This window comes from Pagrus pagrus (genome assembly GCF_965226575.1).
Source record: "Pagrus pagrus genome assembly, chromosome: 10".
Classification (NCBI taxonomy): Eukaryota; Metazoa; Chordata; class Actinopteri; order Spariformes; family Sparidae; genus Pagrus; species Pagrus pagrus.
In genome coordinates this window covers 33,029,015-33,055,304 of record NC_140194.1, presented here as the reverse complement: position 1 = coordinate 33,055,304, position 26,290 = coordinate 33,029,015, and the positions used below count along the sequence as shown (strand labels likewise).

Below are 26,290 nucleotides of genomic sequence, written 5' to 3'. Positions count from 1 at the left end.
CACAAAGCCCAACGCTCTCTCTCGCCAGTTTTCCCCCTCCGACGAGCAGAGTACCGACGAGCCCATCATTTCCCTCCAGTTTGTGGTTGCTGCTGCCAGGTGGGACATTGAGCGCTCCGTCAGGGCGGCACAGCGCACCCATCCTCCCCCGGACGGCTGTCCACCTAACCGGATGTTTGTCCAGGATCCCTCCAGGTCCCGGGTCCTCCAATGGGGACATTCATCCAAACTGGCGTGTCACCCGGGTTTTCAGAGAACGTTATCCCTCGTCCGTCAGCGCTTCTGGTGGCCAACGCTATATGCTGACACGAAGGAGTTCGTCTCTGCCTGCTCCGTCTGTTCCCGCAGTAAAGCATCCCATCGTGCTCCAGCCAGCTTATTACGACCACTCCCTGTTCCCCATCGACCCTGGTCGCACATCGCCGTGGACTTCGTCACGGGACTGCCTCCCTCTGAGGGTAACACAGTAATACTCACTATCGTGGACCAGTTCTCTAAGGCTGTCCATTATGTTCCCCTACCCAAACTCCCCTCAGCCTTAGAGACCGCTAACCATCTGGTTCTTAATGTGTTTAAGCTCCACGGTCTCCCTCTGGACATAGTGTCGGACCGTGGGCCACAATTCATCTCCCAGGTCTGGAAGGCTTTCTGCTCGGCTATCGGGGCGTCGGTTAGCCTCCCATCAGGCTATCACCCACAATCTAACGGACAGACGGAGCGGGCGAATCAGGATTTGGAGGCTGCCCTGCGCTGTGTTTCTGCCAGACACCCTGCCTCTTGGTCCACTCATCTCCCCTGGGTGGAGTACGCACACAACTCTCTCGTCAGCTCCGCCACAGGTATGTCGCCATTCATGGCTGCTAACGGCTTTCAGCCCCCCTTTTTTCCCGAGCAGGAGGTTGATGTGGCCGTCCCATCAGTCCAGGACCACATGAGACGGTGTCGCCAGGTGTGGCGGGCGGCCCGCGCTGCTCTCCTCCGCACGTACAGGCACCGCAGACCGGCACCTACCTACGCCCCGGGTCAGAAGGTGTGGCTCTCATCCAAGGATCTCCCCCTCCAGACGGACTCCCGCAAACTGGCACCCAGGTACATTGGTCCTTTTGAAATCATTAAAATGATAAATCCTGCGGTGGCCCGTGTCAGGCTCCCATCTTCACTTAAAGTACATCCATCGTTTCACATATCCCTGCTCAAGCCTGTTGGATGTTCGCCGCCGGGGCAGGGGGTTCCAGTACCTGGTGGACTGGGAGGGTTGTGGTCCCGAAGAGCGCTCCTGGGTCTCTTGCTCGTTTATTATGGACAACACTTTGCTTAGTGACTTTTACCGGCAGTTTCCAAACAAGCATGGTAGGGCCCCGGCTGTTTGTTGTGTTTTTGTTTTTCCCCTGTCTGTTTTCCCCCTCCTTGCTCTCCTTCCCTGTGTGTGTGTCTGGTGGGCGTGGCGGCGGCAGCAGCAGAGTGGCGCACCTGCTCCTCATCATCATCATCCTCCGACTATATCAACCTGGTCTCTCCACAACTTCAGCGCCAGATTATTCTGTCCCTTACAGTGATCATATGTGCCACGTATCCGTAACTACCTCTAGATTAGAACGTACTCCTATGTACCTCTGCTTTGTTCCTAACGCTTGTTGTTTTTGGCTCATTCTTCAGAAAACCTCCTGCGCACCTCCGCTCAGTTTCCTGCCTGCCTGCCATTCGCCTGCTCCTCTTCCGACCTGCCTGCCTACCAGTCAACCTGCCCGCCTGGTCTCCTCGCCTGCACAAGCCATCTAAACATCTCTGTTCAATAAACATTTTGCTCCCTGACATTTGGTCTCCGGTCTCTGCATTCGGGTCCACAGAAGACTCAAACCTAACAGAATAATCTTGCCACATGGACCCGGCAAAGACCGAGCACCTCCGCAACGCCATCTCGGCTCAGGGAGTAATGGTCGGCCACCACGAACAGAACCTGAAATTGGAACACAATACCATCCTGATAAAACATCTATGCTCTACAAAACGCATTGAAAACGTTTATTTTTTTTAACTCTGCGATAAGCCACACAGTCTTTTAGTGAGACAACTAAAACATACACAAGCCTCTCGCGCCATTCACAAAATTAGAGACCAGAATGGCAAATTAATAACCTCCCCGAGTGAGATTAATAAATGCTTTGCTAAATTTTACCAAGAATTATGTCAATCAAAGTTTTCCGTCAATCCAGAAGCTATTAATGAATTTCCAGCAAATTGTAGGCTTCTCATCCCTGGATAATGAGGCTGTGCAAGCCCTTGACTCTGAGTAAATTCTAGGAGAGATCAAGACAGCTATCACGCAATTCCCAAATAACAAAGCCCCAGGTCCGGACAGGTATTGCATTGTATTCAATTAATCTTATCTACCCAGCATTGCCCCGCTACTCCCACGGATGCTAAAACACTCGCCCTACCAGGCCAATATAGCCAATCTACCGAAAAAAAGCCCCCTTAAACATGTCCTCCTACCGCCCCATATCCTTGCTCCAGATGGAGATTAAGGTCCTGAGCAAAGTGCTGTGCAAACATATTGACAAATGAATACACCCTGACTAATCAGGGTTTATACCTGGCTGCCATATATACTCAAATCTATGCCAGCTTTTCAATATAATGTACCACTGTCATAGAGAGGAGTGTGTGGTCATCGCCTGAGGCAAAGAAAAGGAATTTTTCCATATAGAATGTTACCCACCTTACATCACTTTGGTTTTAGAAATACGTTTATAAACTGGATTAATATCAATTATACTCAACCACAAGCCTCCATCATCACCAATGGGGAGATCTCGCAGCCATTCTACTTGCATAGAGATTGTCACATCAGAGTAAACCCAGAATATAATGCTATTTGAATACAGGAAACAACCCATCATAGGTCTCTTTTTGTTGACAACATGAAATTGTTTTTATCACACCCCAAAACATCTCTCCCCCTGCTTCTTCGTTTAATTGAAACTTGGCAGAGACTTGGGCTTCAGGGCCCCTTGACCTCTTGGGCCCAGTAGGCTCATTCAGTAATCCATCCTTGCTCATATGCCACAAATGTTTTGGGGCTCCTGGCCCCTCTAGACCTCTGGCCCCCTGGGCTTGTTAGACCCCTGTATTAATATAGTTGTTATTTACACCAAACCAGTCACCTTTTAACCTTAGAGCAGGGGTGGGCAAATAATTTTACCAAGGGGCCACATGACAAACCCGAGCTGTGTTGGAGGGCTGAACCAACAATAATGTGAATTTAATTCTGCTCAATATAAATTTGCTCTCATTTTCAAAATCTGAAAGCTGTGGGATGTCATTCCCTTCGCTCACATAGAACTCTTGAATCTCTTCTCTTAGATCTGACACTCTTTTAAGCACTTTGCCCAGGCTGAGCCACCTGACAGCTGTGTGGTAGCCTATGTCACCATGTTCAGTCTCATTTTCCTCCAAAATGGCAACAAACTGTCTGTGATTTAATGCGCTTGCCCTGATGAAGTTAACCATTTTATTTACAACGTCGACAACATGGTTCATTTTTAACACTGACTTACACAACACCTCCTGATGTATGATACAATACAAAAATACCAATTTTTGTTCAGGGTTAATTTCTGTCACTTTATCCTGCATTCTCTTCAAAAGTCCAACATTTTTCCCTGCCAGATTTGGACAACCATCCGTCGTCACACCCGCCAGTTTGTCCCATTTCAGTCCCAACTTGTTCAAATATGCATTTACCTCTGTGAATATATCACTCCCAGTTGTTGTCCCTGTCATTGACTGCATGGCTGCCAGCTCCTCCGTGATCTTTAAGTCCGTAGTTATCCCACGTACGAGGATGAGCATCTGACTCCCTTGCCCGCTCTTCGCGACCTCTACACCACAAACTAAGCACACGGCTTTACCTTTGATTTCTGTAAATAAATATTTGGCAGTCCATGTCTTGTTAAGAATACAACATTCGGTATCAGTCTTTCTTTTTTTGCTGTGAGCTGACACTTTGAGGGCTAGTTGCTAGCATCAGCATCATCTATAGCTGTCCACGCTTGTGCGTACATGCGCATCCGCATGAAAATTATTATAAAAAAAGCACCATTTTCAAAATAAACGCAACACAGCTGTATTGTATGCATGGTGTAAATACTTTTTCATTTATGTTCTGAGTTACGACTGACCTCAAGCGGGCCATACAGGGACGGCCAAAAGTAGAAAATAAAAATAAAAATTTAAAAAAATTCACATTTTTTTTCTCAATTGAGCAGCCGCTTAGTTCGCTTATGCCTCGGGCCAGCTCTGATGGCAGCAGATACTTCTGTATCTTTTGTCAGATGGCAGCAGGGTGAACAGACTGTGGCTGGGTGGGTGTTGTCTTTTAGTATCCTTTGGGCTTTCCTAAGATTCTGTAGGAAGTAGATCCTTTTCTGTGCTTTTTAACCAGGGTGGTGATGTGTGATGGCCAAGATCGGTTCTCAGTGATGGTAATTTCCAGGAACCTATAACTGTTGACCTGCTCTACCTCAGCTCCACTGACGTAGACAGGGGTGTGTCTTTGCCTCCTTTTTCCTTAAATCAACAATCAGCTGCTTGGTTTTGCTGACATTGAGTGTGTTGAATGCTGAGCTGAAGTCAACAAACAGCACCCTGATGTAGCTGTTCTTATTCTCCATGAAGAATGGAGGGCAGTAGATATGGCATCCTCTGTGGATCTGTTTGATTCTGAGGCATACTGATGAGGGTCCAAGCTGGCAGGGATGTTGTCTTTGATGCAGGCAGGAACAGGGAACAGCCTCCTGTGAGAATGAGATGTAAAAAATTTCAATAATATTATTAGACACAAGACAGCGAGCAACAGCAGGCACTGTGTGTGTGTGTGCGTGTGTGTCTTTTGTGTTCAGTTTTGTCTACACTCACCAGATGGTCCTGTTCTGTTACCTTCAGTGTTTCTTTTCTCATCTCTTCTTCATACATTCATAAAGTAGTGTACATTTCCCCTCTATTTAGCAGTGAAATAAAAAATAATTGTGGATTTAAGCACCTTGCAGCTCATTGCTACAGAGAGGCAGACAGATGAGGCAATCCTGAGGCACATGGAATAAACTCATTTAACATTATTAATCCAAACACGAGTAAGTATGTAAGTATTAACTACCACAGCAGCAACAATGGTCCAGTGAAGAGTCGAAGTTTAAACAGGGGTTTATATACTGGAGATGATGAGGTGAAGGGAGGCAGGCAGGAGAGCAGAGCAGGAAGCCAGTGGAGTAGACTATGCCCACAGTACGGATGCAAGGGGAAAGGGCAAGATAAAACATGGGAAAACACAGGAGCATGGCCATGGCCATGACAGTGACTTATTAATCCTCATTAATCTGTCCCTCCGCTCTGGTCTATCAGTACATGACTGCACAGCAAGCCATATTTGTCTAAAAACATAAAAACACCACAAACACAGCTGTGAGGTCAAGCTCAGTGACTGGAATTAGCTGAGTTGAAGCCCAGCAGACAGCTCCTGGCTAGCCGTCAATCAAAGTGACCACAACCTTAATTATGCGTTACTTCAAGCCTTTGCGTAATTTAAAGGGGTGAGTTATATAAAAAATCCACCCCTCATACAGTTCCTATAAACAGGAAATTAGCAATAGAAAGCAAAATTGTGCTTTGTACCAGGCTGCAAACACTGCTGTAAAGTTGGGCATTTTAACATGGGCTCTTATGGGGATTTACTCTCTTTTGGAGCCAACCTTGTGCACACAAAGGAGGGAATGAATTGTATCTTGTGCCCACAAATTAATCAAAACATGAGAATTAGTTTTATCTTGCACTTCATGTAGTAGCTCATACCAGGCCTCCACATATTTTTTTTTCTCTCCATTGCAACTTGGAGGCTCTGCAGGAAATAGCCCTCTAACATTTAAATGTAAAAATGATTTTTGGTGCATATTGCCGGATGGAAAGTGGCTATTCAGTGAAGTGGTTTAGACAAATAATTTATTGATCCTGTTTAACTTGTGTCATGAATCACACATATGATGTTTGTCAATTTAAAAGATAATTTTCCAAGTCAAAAAAAGTCTCAGTTTGTTGTAATTAAAGTAAAATGTCATGTAGTTTTGTGTTTAAGCACTCAGTGAACTACATTGTCTCACTCAACACGTCACCAACACCAACATGGCCGCCAACTCAGCACAGAAAAGGTAGTAAAAAAGATGAAAATTACAAGAAATCTGCTCATATTGACAACTGCAGTTCTGTGAAAGGAGAGTTGGTTCTGGTTCAGTTCTGTGAGCTGCTGATATACAGGAGCAGCTCTACAATGTTTAAGTTACAGGTTTTGGTGAGCGTTCAACGGGTTGACGTCACTAATGAGACTGTTGGCTGTGTCGTCTTTATAATGATGTATTTTCACAGTCTGATATTTCATTAGTTTGATGACAAACTGAGACTTTATTGACTTGGAAAATTATCTTTTAAATTGACAAATATCATATGTGTAATTCATGACACAATTCAAACAGGATTTGTCCACCGGAACTTTGGCCCTGTTGACCAACTGTATTTTAACTTGAAAGTGCCAACAGGAAGTATACACATTAATGCCGATCGCTTGAAGATGTTTAAGTGAACACAGCACTGCTGGCTGCATGGAAGAGAGCTGTCCAGTGAGCGAATGTAGAGGATAGTTTTTACCGTTAACAACGACACTGATGGACTGAGAGAAGAACTGTGCTCGGAACTATCTTCACTTGTTTGTTCCACTCAGGAGCCTTCGCTTTTCTTATTTGGATAAGAACAGATTTGTGTCAGCTGGGTGAGGAGAGGAGTCGGAACACCGCAGCAGTCATGTATGTTGGTTCAAATGTTTTGCATGTAAATCTCTATCCTCATATGTAAACGCCTGATTGTTTATCCCACTGTCTTCTCTGGGTCAGTCATCGTTATTCTCCTATTTCTGTGTGGGGGCTTAGCTATCACGTTAGCCCGACACATCTTCTCTGTCTAGTTTAGCAGCTTTTCTCTTACTGCTTCTGTCTGCTGCAGTCTTGCCCTGTCACCCCGGCAAGTCCCGTCCCCTTCTCTGCTGTATGGAGAAACCACCATGCCAAACCGTACTTACAAATCTTTTAATTCTGCAGTAGTTCTTGCTCGAGCTCTAGCTTTGGTCGAGCGGTTTGACTGGAATGTCACCTTGTTGGTTTGCTTGTTGCAGAACATTTCGCAATGTTCTTACGAGAACACACATCAATTAGTTGTGAGTGCTCGCAGGTATTGTGGGATATCCATAAGCGCTAAGTTTCCAGTTTAAAGGTTGCCGTTATGTGTATCTGCATGCCGAATATACCAAACCACACTACTATATAGTTATACGTTTTTTGAAGGTTTGCCTTTAATTTGCCTCGTCGTGGGCTTCGTTCTAACATTGTCTGACCGATTGGGATGGATATTTGTGACTGCATTAGAAATGAGAAAGTTTTGTGCCTTTTTGTTTAGGCGCGTGCTTCAGACAGTCGTGTCTGTGGTAAAGGACAGTGTCCATGTTTTCATGACCAGAGCTTTGCATGGCAGCCTGCGTGCATGTGCATAGTAGATCCGTGTGCGTGTGTAGAAAGAGTAAGCTATTAAAAAGCCAAGGGTTGCACCTTTGAATATTAAAATGACAGATAGAGACATAATAAGAATATTATTGCTTTAATTAGTCTCTCTCTCTCTCTCTCGCTCTCTCTCTCAATTCAATTCAGTTCAATTCAATTCAACAGGCTTTATTGGCATAATAATTATTAAATGATAATAATTAAATTAAAAATAATAATAAATAATAATTAAAAGAAGAAAGGAAAGTGTGTGTGTGTGTGTGTGTGTGTGTGTGTGTGTGTGTGTGTGTGTGTTTGTGTGTGTGTTGATGTTGGTAGTATATATATGATATATACAATAAATAAATAATTAAGAATGAAACAATTAAGTTTCTCAGGTTCCACTGGCTGTCCTCAGGTCATGACAAGAGGTGATAAATTTAGCTGCAATGCTCTCACTTTTGGGCATTTCCCCAAGTAAATATGGGAGTTTCTCTATGTCTGTTATGTTTTCAAATTCAGGGCGTATTTTTATTATTCTGGGAAAATGTTGATTTCTCAGAGCCTGGTATTTGGGGCATGAGGTGAGGACGTGTACTTCTGACTCTGCCTCTTGTCTGTCACAGTGGGAGCAGAGTCTCTCCTCCTCTGGCAGCCAGCTTCTGTCTATGCTGACCCTTCTCTATAGCTAGGCTATGTTCACTGAGTCTGTACATCGTCAAGGCTTTTCTTAATTTAGGATCTTTTACTGTGCTCAGATAATTTGCTAATGTGAAGTTTCTTTTTAGGGTCAGATAACATTTTAATTTATTCTGTGTTTTAGTTGTTTCAGTTGTTTCCTTCCAGTATGTGATATAGATTTCTTTTTGTTGGTTGATAATTTGGTTTGGTCTGATTGGCTTGGTGTTGTGGTTCCGAGGCTGTCCGGGGCGTGTTAGGTTGTCTGAACAGAGCCTCTGGACCAGCTGGCTGAGGGGACTCTTCTCTGGCTTCAGCTCTTGGCAGGTTAGGGCTTTGTGATGGTATGTCTGGGGGTCACTAGTTTTTAGGTGATTGTAAAATGTAATTGCTCTTTTTTGTATTTTCAATATGAGGGGGTATTGGCCGAGTTCTGCTCTACATGCATTGTTTGGTGTCTTTCTCTGGACATGCATGATGTTCTTACAGAACTCTGTGTGGAAGGATTCTATTATTGTTTTGTCCCATTTGTCAAATTCATGATTTAATTTTGGTCCCCAAATTTCACTGCCATAGAGAATTATCGGTTCTAAAACAAATTGGAACATTTTTAGCCAGATTTTAATTCGAATATCAAGTTTAATATTTCTTCTAATTGCATAGAAAGCTCTCCTTGCTTTGTCTCCTAGATCATTCACAGCCAAGTTGAAGCTTCCTGTGGAGCTTATGTTGAGGCCAAGGTATGTGTAGTTTTTTGTATGTTGTAATTTAGTGGTGTCCAAATAGAAATTGTGTGTGACTTCTGGACTGCTTCTTCATAATTTTGGTTTTCTTTGGGTTAACTGTCAGGGCCCAGGTCCGACAGAATGTATGCAGGAGATTGAGGTGCTGCTGTAGACCTTCTTTTGTTAGTGACAGCAACACCAAGTCATCTGCTTACAGGAGACCCTTAATTTCTGTGTCATTCAGGTTGAGGCCAGGTGCCGTGGATTGATCTAATTGACATGCATATTCATTAATGTATAAATTGAAGAGGATTGGACTAAGATTGCATCCTGCCTCACCCCACAACCTTGGGAAAAGAAGGCTGTTTCTTTGTCTCCTATTTTAACTGCACATTTACTATTTGTGTACATAGATTTAATTAATTATCATATGTTTTTCCCCCAATGCCACTGTTAAGTAGTCTATAGAAAATCTCTCTCTCTCTCTCTCTCTCTCTCTCTCTCTCTCTCTCTGTGTAAAAGGACCATTTTAGTAGGAATGGGGCAAACACTGTCATTTTTACTTGTTTCCGTGTCAGATATTATGCTATTTTACGCTTTATCCATTAAAATGGAGGATGGTAAATGGACTGCAGTTTCACTTTTCTGTCTGATTAGTGTCTCATTCACTCACACAAAGCATTGCATTTAACTGTGTAAACTTAATAAGGTTAAATAAAACCATTAACAATGATACAACCAACCAAACATTTATTTTCTTTAATATTCAAAATGAAAACAAATTGAGGTGGGTCACATTCATCTAAAAAGGACTATATTTGTTATGATGACAGTTGACTTCTCACCAATATGCCCCAGTCTTTGGAAGGCAGACTCTAATAAGTAGACTGCTCAAAAATAATTCAGGGAACACTTTAATCACACATCAGATCTTGATGAACGAATTATTCAAGTTGAAAATCTTTACTACCCATTACCTACTACCCATTGAGAACTGGATTCAAAAGAAAAGTAAATAATTGAAATCACAGGCTGAATTTTATTATAGCAACTCATAATGTGACTCCGCAGTGTGTATGGCCCCCACATGCCTGTATGCACTCCCAACAATGTCTGGACATGATCTGATGAGTTGGAGGATGGTGTCCTGGGGGATCTCCTCCCAGACCTGGATCAGGGCATCAATGAGCTCCTGGATAGTCTGTGGTGGCACTGTTGGATGCACCGATATATAATGTCCCATAGGTGCTCAGTTGGATTGGATAGGGCCAGTCAATGACATCACTGCGTTCGTCATCCAGGAACTGCCTACACACACTGACCAAAGGAGGCCAAGCATTGTCCTGCACCAGGAGGAACCCAAGGCCCACTGCACCAACGTAAGGTCTGACAATCACTCTGAGGATTTCATCCCGGTACCTAACAGCATTCAGGGTACTGTTGGCTATGACATGGAGGTCTGTATGACCCTCCAAGGATATGCCTCCACAGACCATCACTGACCCATCGTAAAACCGGTCATGCTGGGTGATGTTACAGGCAGCATAAAGTTCACCACGGCGTCTCCAGACTCTTCCAGCCTGTCACATGTGCTCTGTGTGAACCTGCTCTCATCTGTGAAGAGAATGGGGTACCAGTGGCGGACCTGCCAATTCTGGTGTTCTCTTTCAAATGCCAATTGAGCTGGGTAGTGCAGGGCTGTGAGCACAGGTCCCTCTGGAGAAGGGTTGTCACGATACTAAAATTTTCAACTCGATACCGATACTCAGGAAAATATTCGATACTCGATACCATTTTCGATACCACAAGGATAAAAAAAAAGACCCCAAAATTTAAAAGAAATATTTTTATTAACAAGAAAAATGCAAAAATAACCTCTGTTACAACATGTAACAAATTAACAGAACCACACGTTAAATATTCTGGGGACTTGGCATCATATTTTCGTTGTTGGTCAAACACAGATGGTAGAGTCGGCTGTGTGTGCTGCTGTTTGGTTGCAGGTCGACTTTTCTCTGCTTCATTCTGGAACTTTAACAGAGAAAATAACTTTTCAGTCATCAACATTTATGTAAACTTAGTATACTGACACTGTGTCTGTTAACGTAATATGGGCATGCCTGATTTATTTATTTATTTTTTTACATTGGAAGGTGGTGGTGGTGGTATCGATACTTTTGAAAATGAGTATCGTATCTGGATACAACATTTTAGTATCGATACTTTTTTGAATTTCGATACTTTTTACAACCCTACTCTGGAGGATGTCGGTCCTCATGCCACCCTCATGAGTCTGTATCTGACAGTTTGGCCAGAAACATGCAGACCAGTAGCCTGCCGGAGGTCATTTTGTAGGGCTCTGGCAGTGCTCCTCCTGTTCCTCCTCGCACAAATGTGCCAATACCGTTTCTGCTGCTGGGTTGATGCCCTTTTACCGCCCTATCCAGCTCTCCTCGTGTAACAGCCGGTCTCCTGGTATCTCCTCCATGCTTTTGAGATTGTGCTAATGGTATATGACACTGCAAAAAACTAGGGCCACACACGGTCACAGATGGCTGTACAGTGTAGATTTGCCTTTCAGTCCAAGTAGTTTCTGTGTAATGGCACTTTACATACGGTGGGCTGATGAAATAGTGCCTTACGAAAAACATCATGTCATTAAAAAGACTAAATAAACTAGAGATGTTCCGATACCGTTTTTTCCCTCCCAATACCGATTCCGATGCTTATGCTGTGGGTATCGGCCGATACGAGTACCGATACCGATACCAGTGTGTTATAAAAAATTATATATATATCATACTAGGCCTGCATGACTGTGATATGATTATCATGTGGTAAGGCCTGGCTCAGGTTAAACCCTTTGTAAAACATGAATGAATACAGCAAATGAAAGCCATTTATTTTTTTAAAGAATAGTATAAAGCCGAATTCAGCACAGAGCAGACAGGAAGTCAGACGAAATAATAACATGGCATCCGGTTAATTTTCAAAATAAAACACTCCGTGTTGATACAAGCACAAAAACCTCAAATAAGAGACAAATACGCGCTCTTCTTCTAATCCTTCAGTCGGGAACACTTTGTGTTGTTGTGTTTATAACACATACATATAACTGCGGTCGTGTGTGATTATGTAATCATCGCGGGAATTCCTCGGTTTCGTAACTCCAGCTGATCGGCGGAGCTGCGCTGTGGCGGACTCAAAACACAGCTGGTGGGGGTTGAAGGACGAGGACGACAGAGCCAAACCGTACCGGAGCCGTAACGCAGCGGACACGTATCCGGTAGAATCTCAGAGCTTACGGAGCTAGGCTATTAAATTACGTGGTATCGATCGGTGCCTGGACTCCAGTACTCGCCGATACCGATGCCGGCATTTTGGGCAGTATCGGAGGCATTTCCGATACTGGCATCGGAATCGGAACAACTCTAAAATAAACTCATAACTGAAATGCTGATGTTAATGATTTTCCGTTTTACATAATTGTAAATTGAATATTTTTAGACTGTTGGATGGATAAAATGAGCATTAGAATACATCACTTTAGGTTCTTGTATTATGTGACAGACTTCTGTCATAAACCTTGACATTTTTAGACTAAATAAATAGTAAATTTATTAATCACAATTTTCCCAGCCCCTATATTATGACATTCAACAAGCTATCTGTCTACAGCTGGAGTGACAACATTCTTGGCATAGCTTTGTAATATAGCACACACTGTAGTAGTACTTTGCCACAGAGACACACAGTCCTGTTTGACTGTGTCCCAAGGGGGAAGGTCATGGAATCCAAATGTTGCTGTCATAAGTGACAAAAACAAACTCGTTCAGCCTGACTGTGGGAATCCTCCTTCCAAACCACAATCACACCCTGTTTGTGTTTCTCTCTCAGAGCCAACTGAACAGTAAGTCCATTGTGCCACTGCAGCTCGGTGACTGTTAGAAGACCTAATTCAGCTAATAATCAGGCTGGAGCTAACAAGCTGCATGAAACGGATACAGAGCAGAGGGCAAACACTGTATTGGACTCACTCATCTGACTCTCATTTCATTCAACATTTATTATATTCATCCATAAAGCAAGATGCCACCTAAAGGATGCTGTTACAAATTTTCAACCATATTTGTGTACTTTGGACATGTTTTGTTAGCCTATAGCAATGCGGTAAAAAAAAAAAGGTCAAATCCAGAAACTGTTTTACAAGCTAGACAAGCTGCCATAATCATGCATACCTGTCATCTTCGTACAAGCATGCGAAAGGCACATTGCTTTCATTCTGTCTAAACCCTACAGCTAGTGACGCAGTCACAGGATGAGCTGTATCTCCTCATTCAAAGTCTAACAAATTCTATTTTCAAGCTTTTACAGTTTCATCTGGAATAAAGAATGATTGAAACTGAAATTTACAATGAAAAGTAAGGGTCCCAGTTGAAGAGATGGGCGATCAGGCCACAATGTAATAGCACACTCTGTGTAATTGTAGTCACGATCCCTGATTTAATTTATAATCCATCCATCCATCCATCCATTGACTTAATAACCGCTTATCCTTTGCATTGGCTTGGAGCCGATCCCAGCCAACATTGGGTGAGTGGCTGGATTCACCCTGGACAAGTCGCCAGGTCATCACAGGGCTGAGGAATTTATTATTTGTCTTTCGCAATTTTGAACCACTGCATTTAAGATTCCTTTGTGGTGAAAGCTCCTCAGCTGCCACACTCTCTGTATTTTTTACAATATGGCAACCAAGGACCTTGGCACACATGAAGTAATATGTACAATCAGCAGAGAAGAAGAACAGTCTTATTTATGTCACAGATCACATATGATACATGGCAAAACTGGTACTCTGCATTTAACTGTGGCATTGTATTTTTATACACATGGAGTATTTTTAAGCGCATTGAGTCCACACCTGTCATATGAAATGTGCTATATAAAATACATTTGACTTGGCTTAACCCATCCCAAGGGAGCAGTGGGCAGCGTCGGTACCCGGAAACAAACTCTAGATCTTAGCCAGTGTCGTGGTCAAGGGCACTGACTGGAGAATTAACCTAATGTACATGTTTTGATGAAACCGGAGTACCCACAGCAAACCATTGCAACCACTAACAACCACAACTACTCGTGCTGACCACTGCACCACCGTGCTGCCCAAAGCCATGTAGTTGGCTACATCACTCTATTGGTATGTTCACATAGCATGGATCTGTTAGTCAATGAGGTCATGTGAAGTTTGAAAACAATAATAAGAGGACATTCAACACTGTGTTGTCTGCGACTCACCTAAATAACAGATTATTGATGCCTTCAGGATTGTCAAAAAATTGACAGATGGCCTGCCCTTTATAGTCTAAGACAGACATGTCAAACTCAAGGCCTGCGGGCCACATCTGGCCCGTGGTACAATTATATCCAGCCCACGATAAAATATGTCCCACCGGTATATAAGACACACACCGCTGATACTACAAGTCCCAGAATGCACTGCAACAGCGAGCATGCCCAGACCGGCAAGCCCACCTGCAGCTTCCCCCCACTTTATTGTCCATCCGAGGTCAGAAGTCAGCTGCGCTAATCACTTTTGAATGCAATTAAACAAGCCTCCCAAAAGAAATGGCCAAACGAAAAGTGAAATGAAGATGGGCTTTCAAGACAGGTGTGAGGCAGAGTATCTGTTTACAGACATTAGTGGTAAACCAGGTTGCCTCGTTTGTGGAGCTGGCGTGGCCGTAATTAAAGAATATAACATAAGACGGCACTATGAGACAAAATACCAGGACAAATACAAGCACGTGGACAGACAGCAGAAGGTAGAGGAGTTAAAAAGGACCCTAGTGTCACAGCAGACTATGTTCACAAAGGCAAAATCACGAAGTGAGGCTGCCGTGAAAACTAGTTTTGTTATGGCCGAAGAAATTGCTAAGTCAGTCGGCCTTTTACCGAGGGGGATTTTGTAAAGCAGTGAATGATTAAAGCGTGCGACATCATGTGTCAAGATAAAAAGCAAGCGTTTTCAAATATAAGCTTAAGCAGAAATACTGTTGCTGATCGTGTATGTGAGCTTGCCACCAATTTTCAAGAACAGTTGATGGAAAAGGGAAAAGACTTCACTGCATATTCCCTTGCTGTGGATGAGAGTGCTGATAGGACCGATACAATCAATCAATCTTCATCCTTGGAGTAGACTCCAGTTTATGCATTACAGGAGAACTTTTGGGAATTAAATCAATGCATGGCACAACCACGGGAAAAGACAAAGATATTTGAGGAAGTATGTAAATGTGTGAATGAAATGAAACTGCCCTGGGACAAACTGACGGGACTGACGACATAAATGACAGAAATGTGCAGGTGACCTGACAGTTTATCACTGCATCATACACCAGTAAGCGCTGTGTGGAAAAGCTCTCAAAATGGAACATGTAATAAGCACCGTAACACTTACGGTTAACTTTATAAGAGCTAAAGGCTTAAATCACCGCCAATTTCATGTCTTTTCTTGAAGAGATAGATTCTGAACATGGCACTGTGCCCTATTACACAGAGGTGCGATGGCTAAGTCGAGCGAAAGTGCTTAATAGATTTTTTGAGTAGCATGAGGAAATCTGCCAGTTTTTGGAATGCAAAGGGAAAGACACCACAGAGCTCTGGGACGAAAAGTGGCGATGTGAGCTGGCGTTTTTGTGCAACATAACGAAACATGTCACTGCGCTAAACCTCCAGCTTCAGGGACGAGGACGTGTGATCACAGACATGTATGATGCAATGAGAGCTTTCCAAGCAAAGCTGCACCTGTGGGAGACTCAGATGCAGCAAGGAAACTTTAGTCACTTTCCGTGTTGCCAAACACACCGCTCTCCTGACAGCGCAATTTGCTGATAAACTGGGCGAACTTGGCACAGAGTTCATGCGGCGATTTTCTGACTTTGCAGCTCAGAAATTTAAATTTGAACTGTTCAGCAATCCATTTGCAGTTGATGTAGAAAGAGCACCTGTAAACCTCCAAATGGAGCTGATAGACCTCCAGTGTAATAATACACTCAAGGCAAAGTATATTATTCCTATACGCTGAGGTATAAGCATATTAAGATAAAGATACAGTACAGACCAAAAGTTTGGACACACCTTCTCATTCAATGAGTTTCCTTTCTTTTCATGACTATTGACATTGTAGATTCACACTGAAGGCATCAAAACTATGAATTAACACATGTGGAAATATGTACTTAACAAAAAAGTGTAAAACAACTGAAAATATGCCTTATATTCTAGTTTCTTCAAAGTAGCCACCTTTTGCTCTGATTACTGCTTTGCACACACTCTGCATTCTCTTGATGAGCTTCAAGAGGTAGTCACCTGAAATGGTTTTCACTTCACAGGTGTGCCCTGTCAGGTTTAATAAGTGGGATTTCTTGCCTTATAAATGGGGTTGGGACCATCAGTTGTGTTGTGCAGAAGTCAGGTGGATACACAGCTGATAGTCCTACTGAATAGACTGTTAAAATTTGTATTATGGCAAGAAAAAAGCAGCTAAGTAAAGAAAAACGAGTGGCCATCATTACTTTAAGAAATGAAGGTCAGTCAGTCCGAAAAATTGGGAAAACTTTGAAAGTGTCCCCAAGTGCAGTCGCAGAAACCATCAAGCGCTACAAAGAAACTGGCTCACATGAGGACCGCCCCAGGAAAGGAAGACCAAGAGTCACCTCTGCTGCGGAGGATAAGTTCATCCGAGTCACCAGCCTCAGAAATCGCAGGTTAACAGCAGCTCAGATTAGAGACCAGGTCAATGCCACACAGAGTTCTAGCAGCAGACACATCTCTAGAACAACTGTTAAGAGGAGACTGTGTGAATCAGGCCTTCATGGTAGAATAGCTGCTAGGAAACCACTGCTAAGGAAAGGCAACAAGCAGAAGAGACTTGTTTGGGCTAAAGAACACAAGGAATGGACATTAGACCAGTGGAAATCTGTGCTTTGGTCTGATGAGTCCAAATTTGAGATCTTTGGTTCCAACCACCGTGTCTTTGTGCGACGCAGAAAAGGTGAACGGATGGACTCTACATGCCTGGTTCCCACCGTGAAGCATGGAGGAGGAGGTGTGATGGTGTGGGGGTGCTTTGCTGGTGACACTGTTGAGGATTTATTCAAAATTGAAGGCATACTGAACCAGCATGGCTACCACAGCATCTTGCAGCGGCATGCTATTCCATCCGGTTTGCGTTTAGTTGGACCATCATTTACTTTTCAACAGGACAATGACCCCAAACACACCTCCAGGCTGTGTAAGGGCTATTTGACCAAGAAGGAGAGTGATGGGGTGCTGCGCCAGATGACCTGGCCTCCACAGTCACCGGACCTGAACCCAATCGAGATGGTTTGGGGTGAGCTGGACCGCAGAGTGAAGGCAAGAGGGCCAACAAGTGCTAAGCATCGCTGGGAACTCCTTCAAGACTGTTGGAAGACCATTTCAGGTGACTACCTCTTGAAGCTCATCAAGAGAATGCCAAGAGTGTGCGAAGCAGTAATCAAAGCAAAAGGTGGCTACTTTGAAGAACCTAGAATATAAGACATATTTTCAGTTGTTTCACACTTTTTTTTTAAGTATATAATTCCACATGTGTTAATTCATAGTTTTGATGCCTTCAGTGTGAATCTACAATTTTCATAGTCATGAAAATAAAGAAAACTCTTTGAATGAGAAGGTGTGTCCAAACTTTTGGTCTGTACTGTATACATAATAGTAAGAAAAATACATAGGATTCCCTGGTCTTCCCTGGCCTTTCATGAAATATGTATTTGAAGGTAAGCAATGCCACTTTTATAAAATTGGCTGATTCTAAATTATAATAGAAAATGAATGTCTACAATTGTAAACAGCAAACAATTGTATCAGATTGTATTGTATCGTACTTAAACCAAATCGAATCTTACAGAATCGGAGTCGAATCGTATAGAATCGTTCAGTAAAAAAAAGAATCGTCCCTGAATCGTATCTGCGCCCATGTATCGAGATACATATAGAATCATTTTATTAGGGAGCAATGCACACCCCTAGTAAGCAGTAAAATATCCAATAACTTACCAAGAAAGATGTGAGATGTAGAGATGATGTAGATTTACAGACTGTAGAAACACACTGAGTGCAGCTGCTTCTGTACAGGTCACAAAGCTCACTGCATGGTTTGGTAAGTATGAAAATGATGTGTCATAAACTGTGACCTACAGCCATCAGATCTCTACCCAGCTGACATCTATGTTACATTTTGGAGCGAAATGTTAGACAGTGCTCTTCACCTCCATCATAAAGTGCATCAAATGAGGGAGTATGTTTTGGAGCATTACTGTTCAGCCCATGGTCTTCACCTGTCAATCAAAACTAAACTGCAGCGTTTATTTCTCTCAGCCAGTGCTTTCCTTCTCGAAAAAAACTCATGTGGACATGGGCACTTAATCCTTTGCATTAGTTCCACCACAAACATAGCAGGCTACCAGGAGTGCTATCACACATTACGTGTTCAATGCGGTTCAAACTAACTCTGGTGAGTTTTCCCTGTTTGCTTGATTTGTCTACACTGGTGTGAAAAATATTAATTCAAAAGCTGAGTGCTTCTTAATGTTTGTTTGTAATTCATTTCCATTTATGATAGTGGAAATATTAAGATTTTAATATGCAATATTTATACAGTATATAACTATTCAAGACCATTTTGTGACCAGTTTAATGTATATGTGTGTCAGCACCTGAGTGCAGGGTTTCAACTCCTTTCTCAAGCTTGTCTTTTTTCATTTATTTATGAACTACCTCTGTTACTTTTAATGTACATGTGCAACCAACACCAGGATTCAATCACTCACTACTTGCCAATTTGTAGTGCTGTCCAAGTTTATTGTGGGAATTATTATACCCTATATAGTTGATTAAAAATATCCCACAATGCATCGTGAAAGTTGTTTACAACTGATGATCACCAATCAAGCATTATAAACCAATCAGACACAACATTATAACTAGAGTTGTTCCCGAAATGCCACCAGTACTGTGGAAAATGCAGGTATCGGTATTGGCGAGTACGTGAGTCTATGCACCAATCTGATACCACGTAATTTAGAAATGGGACCCTGCTACTTCCCAGTTAGCTCCGTCAGCTCTGCTTAACATTACATACCTGAAATCAATTCTTCTTCGCTGTTCTAAAAGCCAACACAGGAAGTTGCACTGTGCTGCCCCTTGAAACTACTGTTTTCTTCTGCTCTCCCCAAACTTTATCAGACAGTGTGGGAACACATTCATGTAGGCCAAAAGATGTGCAGGCAGTCAGCTTTACTACTGACATTTGGACCTCCAACGTGTCTTTGCTGAGTCTGCACACTGGGTGGACACAGTATCCCCGTCAACATTTGCCCTTCAAAGTGCGGTGCTGTAAACGAATTCCTTAAGTAAGTTTTAAGGGGATTATTTATTCCTAGATTAATTTATGTTGCTGTTGCATTACTGTATTAACTGTTCTATTTAAAAAGTGTCAGCACTTTAATAGTTTTTAAAGGAATTTGTATGTATTCCCACATTTCTTTATTCGGTTCTTTTTCGGTTATGACTGAAAATATGTAATAAAAGAATGTTGTATGGAAATCATTCTCTGCCAGGTTTTACCTGAGCCAGGCCATACAACAATGATAGCAATCATATTACATCCATACATGGTTAGTAGTTAATACAGCTGTTAAAATAAAATAAAAATCTTCTTAGGGTTACCCTTTTTTTAAACACGCACTGGTATCAGATTGGTACTCAGTATCGGCCGATAACCAAAGCCCAGGTATTGGGAAGGACAAAAATGGTATCGGAACATCTCTAATTAAAACCACCTGCTTTATACTGAGCAGGTTCTATTGTGTAGCCCAAACAGCTCTGACTTGTCAAGGCATGGTGTTAGATCCAGAGTATATCCCTGTCCAGGAGGTATTGGACCAGCTCTCCGTTATAAAGGGTTAGGTCCCTAAACCTACAAGGTGTTACTTTAAAATGGAATTAAATAGGGACTGCTTAGGCTGGTAGGGAGGAGACTTGCGTACCTTCTAACTGCCCACGTCCGAACGTCTACCCTGCTACCTCTGGGTTGACTAGCCCCTGAGTCAGATATGGCCACCAGCCACGCCAGTTAATGGCAGCTCTCCTCTAAATGATCTGATCACTTGGGATGGTGCTAGGATGAATTATAGGTGCCTTTTGTAAACCCTAAGGGACTGTTTCAGTTTGGTAGGCTAGAGCAACCTAGATCACAATTCAGCAATTCAGTATATAATAAAGAGTAATTTAAAAGAGCTGAGTCTGGTCAATATGCTTAGATGTAGTAGAGATTGAGAGGGTCAAGCCTTCGGGTAAGCCTTTCCCTTCCTGCTGAAATTCCAAGTCCTTGCGGTAATTCACAACCCCGCCTGAGGTCCCCAAATTTCCTCAAAGTCCAAACTTGTATAACTTGTTCACTCACGCCAGCAGAGTGAACAAAAGAACTCCAATGTCCAAATTGTAATCCACAGTTGGTTGGTAAAAATGGTTAATCCGTTGTGCTTTTACTTCCTTGTCAATTTGTGAGCTGTGGATTTCTTGAAGTCCTTTCTGCGATGTTTAGGCTGCTCACATACTCCGTCTCATGTGTTGATCCAAGGAAGAAGCGAGAGGAAGAACATGGTCTCTGTTGCTGTGTTTTTATACTCTCTCAGCTGGCCTTCTATTGCTTAAAACCCTTTAACACCTAAGCCTCATATAGGCCACCTGGATTTATTTTGTTGTTTTGGCTGTAAAAGTGTCAGAATATGTGCTATGAGTAAGTGCTTTTGCCCCTTTTTCCAGGATTACTTCAGCTTTCAATATCTGGCAGTTATTTGACATTACTGTATGTTTTGTGTGTGTAATAACAGTTTAAAGGTGAAGAAAACTCAAAACGAAATTGGACTTTACAGGTTTTTAGTGAAGTAGAAACTGTAACTGCTCATAGACTAAATGTTACACATGTTCAATTTGAAATTTTAACTATAAAACATTTGTTCAAGAAAGTTTGTGAGCCTTGGCCTCATAGATTTTATTTTTGGCCTGTTTTCCCTAAGAATGTCCAGGTGTTTTTTGGCCTTTGTGTTACTCTCTGAAGCAGTTCCTCTCCAGCTGCAGACACAGGCCCACATTACACTCCTCACATTTCCAGGGAGTGCACCTTTTGCAGAGAGTGCACTGTCGTCGCCCCATGCTGTCCGTTGTTTGTGGGGACAGGGAAGTGGTCGTGACTGGTGGTCTCCTAGGAGCTGCGCAGAGAGCTTCTTTATTCTTTATGAATTATGTAACTATTTGTCACAGCAATGTCCAGAAAATGCTGGAAAACAGTAATGTACTATTTCTTCGTTTTGCGATGGACTGAATTGATACCCAGCATTTGATCTGACCTGTCCACTCCTCCCATGTATTTGTTGTATTCTGCTAATACGGTGTGGGTCTGGGGACAGGGATCCTCTGATCTTGCCCATCATCTGTCTTTTGCCAGTGCAACACTGCCTCCCCACTGTACACAGGATGGATGTTGGTACAAAGGGAGACTTCTCTGGTGTCCATCCACTTCAGAATTAAAAGGCCACTGTCCTGAATTCAGCGAATTGAGCCTCTTGGTGACTTTTTATGCAAAGCATTTTCCTGAGTGGATGGAACACCAACTCTTCCCTGCCTGTACGTCCCACAAGCCCCAAATCCCTGCTGGTCCAAGTGTCGGACGAGGAGGGGACTCATTTAAAAGTTGTCGCAGTAGATGATGCAGCCAGACCCCAGGAAGTCTTTGTTGACCAGTGATGCCACCACATTCACCTTTGGGAAGTCCATCACTGCCATGGACAGCAACAAGCCCAGGTACTTTTGTAATTCTTGTGTGGTTAGTTCTTTCCAGGTGAATTTCTTTCCATTCTCCAGATTTCTTGCTGCATTCTTGTTTGTGTTTGCACACAAGACTTTGAGGACTTGGAGTCAAAAAAATGACAGAATACTTCACTTGGTGATGGTTTTCCATCATTGAGAGGGGGTTGAACACCAGGCTTTCGTTTTGGGGTAAACCTTATTGTTCGAGTGACTACATCAGGATCTGCCTCTGTCTTCCATGCACTTGTAATTGATGACTGGCTTCGAACAGCATCACCAGCACCTCCGCGGCCCCGACCACGGCCGGGACTGTGACCATGGCTGGGACTCTCTTGCACTGAATATCTGGATGGCCCTTCAGCAGAAGGCATCCTAAAAGTAATGGAGACATAAGATAGAACTTTATTCATCCCAAAGGAATATATGGGTGAAAAGGCCAGAGTCTCTACTTCCAGGAACCGTTGGAATTTTTTTAATAGCACAAACCTTCAAGGAATTACGGTAATGAGAACCACGTGCGTAAAATCCTGTTGGCTCGTCTGTGTGCGCATGGCAACACCTTGCGTTACCTACAGCCTACAGTAATAAGCCCTATATGGGTGTAGCACAAACGGTCTAGGAAGTACGGCAATGAGAACAACACATGTAAAATCATGGGCGACGATGCTGGTGCTGTTAAAGGGTTTTAAGAGATTTTGCTTACTTCCTTATAAGGCCATGGTCAACTGTTGTTCTTTTTTTTGCAAACTCATTGTGAAATCTCAACCTTTACCGCACTTCAGCTTGTATATTACTTTTGTCTGGTTAATATCTTCATTCGATTGTGTAACTGTTTCTCATATTTATAGCTTCATTGTAACTTCATTGTAATCATGACAACAGTCATTACGCTTCCAAGTATCCACATCACCTATCAGTGGTTTTAATGTTGTGGCTGATTGGTATACCATCATGCATTGTGCTGGAGGGAATAAAAACCCTACTCCAGTGGTGTCAAAAGTGTTTTTTTCATTGACTGATGGGCTAACTATACCGTATAGTCCACTATATAAGAAACCCCTAGGTAGTGAGTAGGGAGGAGTGAATGAGGTGATTTAGGACACAACCTAGAGTTCAACACTAAGAATACCTTTGAGAAAAAACTGCATTACAGTGAGCACAGTTACCCCCATTTTTACCAATTCTCATGAGCGATGTATTGCTTCTACTGCAAGGTTAAAAGTGCGGCTTCCTTTTTGTTCATTTTTCTTTTAAAAATGATGTAGTTTCAGCCAACAGTAAAAAGAGAAGCTATGAAAACTGAAGCAGAGAGAGTGGCAGTTTGAAGCATATGTGGACAATAAACCAGCTCTGAGGCCCAAAGAGCAACTGGACATGGTTTACCCAGCATGTAGTCCATTCTTTAGACAGCCTTAGGCTTCTATCCCTCTCTGTATGTGTATGTGTATGTGTGTGTGTGTGTGTGTGTGTGTGTGTATATATATATTATATATATATTACACACACACACACACACACACACACACACACACACACACACACACACACACACACACACACACACGCAGCCCTTTGAAGTTAATGACTTCCTTTAAGAACTGGACAAACATCCAATTAACACACACAAACTCAAACATGGACATACTGTATAAACAAGACACACACACACATAAACACACACGTGCCAGTCTGGAAAAAGTTATAATGAGAGATAGTGACTTTAACTCTTCAGATAGATGGTGTTCTGAAGCCAAGCCTCATGGCACCATATTCAGTGGCGGCTGGTGATAAAAAAAATTTGGGGGGGGCGCACTGGAAGGCGGGGGGTACAAAATAAACACTACTTGAACATAAATGTTGCTCTCCTTTCCTTCTGGCCAGCAAATTTTACAATGACTCTCTGATTGAAGTCTGTCATCTCACATTCAAGTCTCTTTTCCATGGACAGCATGGCCAATGCATTCAGCCTCTCCTGGGTCATGGTGTTTCTGAGAAAAGTTTTTACTCTTTTCAAGGTCGAGAAGCACCTCTCAGCTTCCGCTGTGGTCATGGGTGTGGTGATGATGATCTTTAAAAGAGTGATAGTTTCTGAAAAGACCTCTTCTAGATTGTTCTCCATAAACAGATGGAATAGGTCCACAGCCCCAAAGAAGGCTCTGAACTCTTCCTCGTTGTAGATGAGACCAAGTTCTGTCTTTAGCTTGCTTCCATTCAGCATTGGGTATGCCTTCAAGGTAGGGATGCATAACTTTTTTTTTAAACCGATAACCGGTAACTTTCAGCTCCTAAAGGCCGATACCGATACCGATAACCAATAACACACACACATATACATATATATATGATCATGACCTAAGATCATGACATTAATACTATGAACAAACCCAGAAACACTTTTGACTATTTAAATGGAGATTTTTTTTTTTTTTTTTAAACTATTGGCAGGCCTCTCAAAAAAAAATAAAGGCCCCTTGAACTGATGTAAATACATCGGGATTACAAACTGAAAAAGTGCATTCCAGAAGTTCAAAAAAATAAATATATAGTTGAAAGTCTGTATTAACCACTGCGCGGTCAGACTCATCATGCTTACAGGGCTGACATCACAAGTCCATATATCCATCGGCAATGTGTGCAAGTCCCGGTGGCTTCTTTGCGGCTAGCTTTAAGTTGCCAGCGTCTTTAGCAGCCCGGGCGTCCTCGTATGCTTTCAAAACTCAGCCGAAGCGATGGCTACCGTATGTTTCAGGTGACTTATCAGGTTTGATGTATTGAAGCTCGTGCTACTTCTACCTCCTCGTGGAACTTGCTTGGAACATTTGTTACAAGTAACTAGCGATCTGTCTTCTTCAAAAACTTTGAAAAAGTCCCACACAATCGACGCCATGTTGTCTGTTTTTAAACGTAAGCATGCTGTGCTGCATTCACGGTGTGACGGAAATTCCCAGTTCCCACATTAGCTAGTCATTCTTTCGGCCTTTTTAAGTTCATGTTTCTATTGTTTATGTGTAATATGTGGAAAAACACTGTGGATATCAATTCAAGTCAGCAACTACCAAAATTATGACCGAGTTAATGAGTTCTTTTCCGACATGAGGGGGTATTCTTGAATTTTCCCAGTCAGAAAGAGTTTTTCTGATTATCCCAACGTCACTTGAATGCAGCATTTACTGCAGGCCATTCAGGTCTCATAGTGGGAGCGGGCACTGCCGTGCTGACAAAATTCTATATGTTATCGGGGCTATTCACCATGATATCGGACTTATCGGAATGACGTAATAATTTCCTGTTATCGGTCCGATAATTATCGTGCACCCCTACTTCAAGGTGCTACGCAGTGCATCTTCAGGAAATGACCTGTGATGTTCCTCAAACCTGTCCCCCTGCAACAAGGTGACACAGACAAGGTGGTCTGTGAAGGAGAAGTGCTCCCTGGTGTGTCCCAGAATGGTATTGCAGACCTACAGAGAGAAGAATACAAAAATATGTAGAGAAAAAATAAATATGGAATTCAAGTAATTTTACTTCCACTGTCACCTTCTGTTAGTGCTGCATGATTTTGGAAAAAATATGTTATTGCTATTATTTTGACTAATACTGCAACTGTGATATGATTTGAAATATTAGAGGGACTAATATTTTTTGCACAATTTTCATTTTCATAAAAAAAAAAAAAATTGTGGTGATGGCTGGAACATCTCTGCAACATGACAATGATATATTTAGAATTGTATTTCAAAACACATTTCTCCTTTAACAGATATTACAACCTCCGATGAAACATGGACTATGACAGATTTCTATAACCTCTTCTGCAATCCTTTGACGATCCTCTGAACTGAGTACCCAATGCCTCTTTGCTGGCAGAGAGCCACTGCTTTGCTCACCCATGGAATGGAGAGAATTTCTGTGAAAGGACAAGGAGAATTCATGATAATAATTTAAAAGGGGGAAGAGAGATAATGATAAAAAAACGATCATATTACTAACAGGAATACTTATTACCTGATCTTTTGTATGTCTGCCTCTCTGATGGTATTGGGGTCAAAGTCACCCGAGTCTCGTATGTTCTCAAAACAGTGAATGAGATCCTCCCTGTGCTCAAACACAGTGTTGATGGCTCGGCTGTGAAAGTTCCATCTGATGTTGCTGGATGTTGGCAGTCTACATGCCACCATTTTATCAAGAACACGTGTACGCTTGGGTGATCTTGGAAAAAAAGCTGGCAAATACACCTAGGTCAGAAAAAAAAAATCTCACCTTGGAAATGTGAGAGGTGGCCTGTTGCATGATCAGGTTGAGCTGATGTGTGTAGCAGTAGATATAGTGGGCATTTGGGTACACGTCTTTTATTTTCCTCTGAACACCTGCGGTGGCACCCCTCATCACACTGGCTCCATCATACGC

General features: G+C 42.6%; 1 protein-coding gene across 1 annotated transcript in view; it reads left to right on the top strand.

Moving 5' to 3' along the window:
- The first annotated feature begins 6,666 nt into the window (after window positions 1–6,666).
- ripor1 (RHO family interacting cell polarization regulator 1) overlaps window positions 6,667–26,290 on the top strand; it is a 99,169-nt gene continuing 79,545 nt past the window's right edge. The window contains exon 1 of the mRNA XM_084364975.1: window positions 6,667–6,848. The gene's annotated coding sequence lies outside the window, so the exon portion shown is untranslated. The remainder of the gene's footprint in view (window positions 6,849–26,290) is intronic.